Source organism: Chiloscyllium plagiosum, chromosome 7 (assembly GCF_004010195.1).
Source record: "Chiloscyllium plagiosum isolate BGI_BamShark_2017 chromosome 7, ASM401019v2, whole genome shotgun sequence".
In the NCBI taxonomy this organism is placed as follows: domain Eukaryota; kingdom Metazoa; phylum Chordata; class Chondrichthyes; order Orectolobiformes; family Hemiscylliidae; genus Chiloscyllium; species Chiloscyllium plagiosum.
Genome location: NC_057716.1, coordinates 15,294,975 through 15,302,664, shown reverse-complemented (window position 1 = coordinate 15,302,664; position 7,690 = coordinate 15,294,975).

Below are 7,690 nucleotides of genomic sequence, written 5' to 3'. Positions count from 1 at the left end.
GAGGCACTCCATAAAGTCTCTTTCTTGAGGTCCAATACCATCCTGATTCTCCCAGTCTACCTGCATGTTGAAATCCCCCATAACAACTGTAGTAACATCTTTGAGACAGGCCAATTTCAGCTCCTGATTTAATTTACATCTGACATCCAGACTACTGTTTGGGGGCCTGTAGATAATTCCCAAGAGGGTCTTTTTACCCTTAGTATTTCTAAGCTCTATCCACACTGACTCTACATCCCCTGATTCTAGGTCCCCCCGCGCAAGGGACAGAGTATCATCCCTTACCAACTTGGCCACCCTACCCCCTCTGCCCGTCAGTCTGTCCTTACGATAGCACATGTAGCCTTGAATATTCATTTCCCAGGCCCTGTCCACTTGAAGCCACGTCTCAGTTATCCCCACAATATTGTATCTGCCAATTTCCAAAAGAGCTTCAAGCTCATCCATCTTATTTCTAGGATCCTATTGTGGATTTTTTTTTTCAAGCCTCTTTATTTCTTAACTGGTTGCTATGAATAGATTATTACTTCAGCTGACAATTTTCTTCAGCCATTTTTATGTCAACTAAAAACCATGGTCAGCCATTTTATGTTAACTTCAGCCATGGCCAGTCTGAACATAACCTCTCTCGGTGCTGCGGCAAACAACAACTTAATTTGAAAACTTATTATTAGGCAGATATTTTTAACCAAAAAACAGCTGGTTCTATCTTATCTCGCAGAAGTATAGAATCCAGTTTCTTCAAGTTACATTGCATTGTGTAACCAAGAAGTGAACATCACACAGTTCAATTTTTAACCTTTGAGTTATTTTTAAAAAAAGCTGCTTCATTCTCTGCACCACAGAAGTGTCCAAATTCCCATCCTTCCCAGTTTATATTCCAAAAGACATAAATGTATAGTTTTTATAGGCCTTGATGATGAATAGTTTGCAAGTTGTTTTGCATACAGGTATTTTCATCCGGTTTTACAACCTTGAAGTGGATATGGGGTTTAGCGTGAAAAAAGAAATGGTAAAGGATCAAAGTTGGTCAGCTGCAGTGGTCCAGAGAGGCAGACCAGTCCAGAAAATCAATCGTTCTGTATGTGGTTCTGATAGAGGGTAGAGGCTGAACACTAGGTTTTTTAGTGAGAAATTGGGCATGATAACTACTGGGAACCAATTTTAGGAAACTCCTGTGTTTGCTTTGAAGTTAAAATAATAGTGATTTCAATGTAGGTGGCTTGAGAATGGTACAACCTAAAGAAAAGATACCCAGTGCAGTGGTCTCCAACCATTCTAAGCAAAAATCACTATTTGAATTTAAGTGCAACCAAGATCTACCCCTAAGAAAATATAGAATTAAAACAAAGTAAATATAAGTTTTAGTGCTATATAAATCCAAAACAAAGCATCCATAGTTTTTCATTTTGTCCTTTACTTGCCCAGTTTCAGAGTGATGCATGTTTTCTGTCAGTGCCTTGAAATCTAGGTTGTAATTTGAGGCAGCTAGTCACACACAGTACATCAGATGGATATCTGTGTGATACTTGGGCTTGATTGCATTCATTCAGGAAAATGCTGTCTCACAGAGATATGTGGAGTCAAAGGAAGTTTTCACTTTAAAGGCACAGGATGATAGTAATATGTATTTTTCTCTTTTTACAAAACCCATAAATCGTTGTCCCTTAATCTAAATTTCAACTCAATGTCATTTCGCAGAATAATTATCTTCATCTCACCTCCTCTGTTTCGTAAATCAAATACCTGACGGAATTTGATAGCCAACTCACCAATGTCTGCTTAAAGAAATGGATTTGAGACAAACGTGACGCTATATTCCCAGGAATGAAGAATTTGTCATGTGAGGAACGGTTGAGGACTCTGTGACTGTACTCAATAGAGTTCGGAAAGATGAGGGGGGGTGGGGTGGAATCTGATTGAAATTTACAGAATACTGAGAGGCCTGGATACAGTGGATGTAGAGAAGATGTTTCCACTACTCGGAGAGGCAAGGACCTGAGGGGACAGTTTCAGAGTGAAGTGACGATCCTTTAGAACTGAGATGAGGAGGAATTTTTTCAGCAGGATGGTGATTAATCTGTGGAACTCGTTGCCACAGAAGCTGTGGAGACCAAGACCAAGTATATATTTAAGAAAGAGATTGATAAGCTCTTGATTGGTGCTTGTGCCTGCGTGAAAAGAGGACTGGCAACTGGATTATGATGAAAGGCTTTGGAATGCTCCAAAAAGCAGCAATGAAGTCATGAACTGTGTCCTAAGTGAGTTGGAGACGAGCCACGATGATGTGGTGAGGCCAGTGCGTATCTGATGCCAACTTCCTTGGATGAAGAATGCAGGCAGTCACTGCTCTTGGAGTGTGCCCTGAGATGTTGGGAACTCCAGGCAAGGATGGAGGCCTGCAGGAGCAAGCTGTGAGCTGGAGCTCCCAGGTACCCGCTCTGACCTGCATGTCGGAAGCTGTTGCCATCTTTCTCTCTAACACATGAAGGAATAGCAAACTGCTTGTTAATGAGGTGAGGGTGGGTAGTAGTGAGATGTTGATAGAGATACTCTTCCCTCCATGCACAAGCAATATCTTGTCTGACTGTTAAAACAGTGTGTAGAAAATTTAGGAAATGTTTTTCTCTCAATGTCATGAATCTAAATTTCCAACTTATCCATATTTTCTCAACTGACTCTTCATTGTATGTATTACTCAGGGCTGGGAAAATTCTACCAAGAGTTTCAGAACAGCGGAAACCCTGGTGGTGATGCACACAAGGCGGCTTGTATAGTACAGCATACTCCAGCATCAGAAGAAATATCTAGATTAGATGTTGTAATTGCATTAGGAAAGGTACCAGAGGCATTGCTCAGAGAAATTACTGTTTTGATTAAAAATATTGATACAGTTGATTTGATTCTCACTGAGTTTATTTATTAAAGCGGATATTTTATCTGTTTTAAGCTTTATAACAGGAACAAGTGGCACTCACTTGTCCGGTCAGATACCATAGCTGAAGTAATGAAGTCACAGCCGACCGAGGTGAAAATACATGGTCCAACTGCTAGGATTTAAAGTATAAGTAACACACCAACTCAGGCAGTGCACAAGATTAGAAAATGTGCATGTGGTTCATAATTAACACTCCTCTCTTTGATCTGTAATGATGGGGAGCTCAGTACATCAATACAAAGGATTGAGGGTGAAGCATTCGCAACAGTCTGTAGCCAGAATGATCAATTGGATAATTCAACTCAGCCTCCTCCAGTGGTCCCCAGCATCACAGATGCCAGTCTTCAGCCAATTCAATTCACTCCACATAATACCAAGAAGTGACGGAAGACACTGGATGCTGCTAAGGATGTGGACCCTGACAATATTCTGACAATAGTACCAAAGACATAGAGTCATGGAGTCATAGAGATGTACAACGTGGAAACAGACCCTTCGGCCCAACCTGTCCACACCGACCAGATATCCCAACCCAATCTAGTCCCACCTACCAGCACCCGGCCCATATCCCTCCAAACCCTCCCTATTCATATACCCATCCAAATGTCTCTTAAATGTTGCAATTGTACCAGCCTCCACCACATCCTCTGGCAGCTCATTCCATACATGTACCACCCTCTGCGTGAAAAAGTTGCTCCTTAGGTCTCTTTTATATCTTTCACCTCTCACCCTAAAACTATGTCCTCTAGTTCTGGACTTCTCGACCCCAGGGAAAAGACTTTGTGTATTTATCCTATCCCTGCTCCTCATAATTTTGTAAACCTCCCTGGAGCGTCAGAGGCCCCTCAGCCTCTGACGCTCCAGGGAAAACAGCCCCAGCCTGTTCAGCCTCTCCCTGTTGCTCAGATCCTCCAACCTTGGCAACATCCTTGCAAATCTTTTCTGAACCCTTTCAAGTTTCACAACATCTTTCTGATAGGAAGGAGACCAGAATTGCATGCAATATTCCAACAGTGGCTTAACCAATGTCCTGTACAGCCGCAACATGACTTCCCAACTCCTGTACTCAATACTCTGACCAATAAAAGAAAGCACACCAAACGCCGCCTTCACTATCCTATCTCCCTGCAACTCCACTTTCAAGGAGCTATGAACCTGCACACCAAGGTCTCTTCGTTCAGCAACACTCCCGAGGACCTTACCATTAAGTGTATAAGTCCTGCTAAGATTTGCTTTCCCAAAATGCAGCACCTCGCATTTATCTGAATTAAACTCCATCTGCCACTTCTCAGCCCATTGGCCCATCTGGTCCAGATCCTGTTATAATCTGAGGCAACCCTCTTCCCTGTCCACTATACCTCCAATTTTGGTGTCATCCGCAAACTTACTAACTGCACCTCTTATGCTCGCATCCAAATCATTTATGTAAATGACAAAAAGTAGATATGTTCTAAAATTATCATGCCCCTAACTATACTTTTCCAACACAGTCACAACACTGATGTCTATCCGAAAATGTGAAAAATTGCCCAGATACGTCCTGCACACAAAAAGCAGGACAAATCCAACCTAGCTAATTACCATCCCATATCTCCTCCCTCAATCATAGGTAAAATGACGGAAGGTGTCTTCAGCAATGCTATCCAATAGCACTTGCTTAACAATAACCTGCTCATTGATGTCCAATTTATATATTGTCAGTGTTACTCAGCTCCCGATCCCATTACAGACTTGTTCCAGACATGAACAAAGGAACTGAATTCCAGCACTGAGATTAGAGTTCCAGAGGTGAGGTGAGAATGACTACTTGGTTTCAAGTATGCCACCAAGGTTCCCTAGAAAAAAGTGAAGTCAAGGAGAATCAGGGAGAAAACCATCCTGGTTGGAAGCATTTCCAGCACAAAGGAAGATGGTTATGGTTGTTGGAGGTCAGTCATCTTAGCTCCATGACATCCTTGCAAGAATTCCTCGGGGTAGTGATCAAGGCACAACCATCTTCAGCTGCTTCACCAATGACCTTCCTTCTATCATAAGGTCAGAAATGGGGATGCTTACTAATGATTGCATAATGTTCAGTATGATTTGCAGTTTATTAGCTATAATTCTCTGATTGGATAGCTTTTACTAAATAATCCTGAATGTGCTATTTTCTATGTTGACATTACTTCAGGAGCACCAGTTGGGCTTGTAGTGCAGTACCTGTTGCATTCTATAATGTTCTCATATTAGTAATAGAATTGTGTTCTTTGAAGACAGAGAGAATATGTAAGCCCATTACGTCTACTTGAACTTAACAAGACAGGAGAGCGCCAACTTCTGGTTCATTTCTCAATGAAATGGCCAATCAGAGGTAATCTGCCTGGTTTATAATTTAAACAAGTTCAAAAACATAGAAAATATGAGAAGTAGTAAGCCGTTCAGTCCATCGAATCATTCAAACATTCAATGTGATCCTCTATATCATGTGACATATTTAGTCTCTAGAAATATCTACATTTGTATGTGAGAAACATATTCAGAGATTTGGCTCCCAAAGATAACATAGAAAATTGTATAGTTCATCACCTATGAGGGAAGAAATTTCCCTTCATCTTCGTCTGACAAAGCCTGCTCTGCATCCCGAGACTGTGATCTCTTCTTCTAGACCCCTTGACCAGGGGAAATATTATCCTTACATTCAGTCAATCCAACACTGCCAAAATTATATGTTTCTATGAGATCCTCCTCATTCTTCTAAACACCAGTTTAAGTCTAGTTAACTCAATGTCTCTTCAAACAATATACCTGCCATCCCAGTAATCAGTCCAGTGAACCTTCACTGCAATCCCTCTTTAGCAAGTATATTTTTAGATATATCTTAAGTAAGGAGATCAAAACTATACACGGTACTTCCAGTGTGGTCTTATCAAATCTCAGTACAGCTGCAATAAGGCTTTCTTGCTCCTGTATTTAATGAAGACCAACATACCATTTGCCCTCCAAACTGCTTCCTGCAGTGTACATGCTTACTTTCAGGACTGGTGTACAAGGGCACCCTGGTCAGTTTGTTCATCAGCATTTCTCAATCTATCACCATTTGAATAATATTCTGCCATGCTGTTTTTCCTACTAAAATGGATAACCTAACATATCCATGTTTTTTCTGAAACTGTCATGCAACTTCCCACTCACTCAATTTACCTAAGTCACCTTGAGGTCTCTTTGTCTCCTCCTTAACACACAGTCCCATCTAGCATTCTATCATTAGTAAATTTTGAAACAGTATATTTGATTCCCTCATCCAAATTGTTGATATATATTGTGAATAACTGGGGCCTAAGCTTAGATCCGTCTGACACTGCACTAATCAATACCTTACACTCTGAAAAATGAACAATTTATTCCTACTCTCTGTTTCCTGTTCGAAAACCAATTCTTAATCCATGCCAGCATATTGTGAAAAATCCTAACTTCTTCGATTTTGCACACCACTTCATATGTGGACGTTTATCTAAAGCCTTGCAAAAATCCAAATGGACCGCAGCCACTGTTTCTGCCTCATTTATTCTATTAGTTACATCCTCAACAATCTTTAGTAGAGTGTCAAACATGATTTCTTTTTAATAAATCCATGCTGATTTTGCATTATCTTGTTGGTATTAATTCCGTGTCCTGCTATTACATCCGTAAGAGTAGATTCCAGCATTTCTCTACGACTGATGTCAGACTAACTAGTCTGTAATTTTTTTTCTCTGTCTCCTTTTTAAACAGAGGGGTTATATTTACCACCCTCCAATCTGCCAGGATTGTTCCGGAATCTACAGAGTTTAGAAAATAACAATTATTGTATGCATTATTTCCATGGCCACTTCTTATAGACCCTTGGGAATGTATTTTATCAGTCCCTGGCGATCTCATTAATTCCTCCAGTACTATTTTTATATTAAGAATAATTTCCTTCAATTCCTGTTTCCTAATGGACTGTTTCTTCTGTATCTACCATATCTGGAAAGCCATTTATGTCTTCTTCTGTGAAGATAGAACTAAAGTAGCTGTTTATTTACCTTGTCTTGGACACAGAACCGATCAGCATGGAAAACTCCAACTCATCCATGCCAACCAGATATCCTGAATAAATCTACTCCCATTTGCCATTATTTGGCCCAGATCCCTCTAAATCCTTCTTATTCATCTAGCCATCGAGATGTCTTTTAAATGTTTTTATTATACCAGCCGTCACCCCTTCCTCTGGCAGCTCATTCCATATATGCACCACCCTCTGCATGAAAAAAGTTACCCCTTAGGTGCCTTTTAAATATTTCCCCACTCACCTTAAACAGATGCCATCTAATTTTAGACTCCTGTACCCTAGATCTTGTCTATTTACACTATCCATGCCCCTCATGATATTATAAACCTCTGTAATGTCACCCATCAGCCTCTGATGCTCTAGGCAAATAGCCCCAGGCTATTCAGTCTCTCTTTATAGCTCAAATCCTCCAACCTTGGCAACATTTTTGTAAAGAGCTGGAAATGTGTTGCTGGAAAAGCGCAGCAGGTCAGGCAGCATCCAGGGAACAGGAGAATCGATGTTTCGGGCATAAGCCCTTCTTCAGGAATGAGGAAAGTTTGTCCAGCAGGCTAAGATAAAAGGTAGGGAGGAGGGACTTGGGGGAGGGGTGTCGGAAATGTGATAGGTGGAAAGAGGTCAAGGTGAGGGTGATAGGTCAGACTGGGGTGGGGGCGGAGAGGTCGGGAAGAAGATTGCAGGCT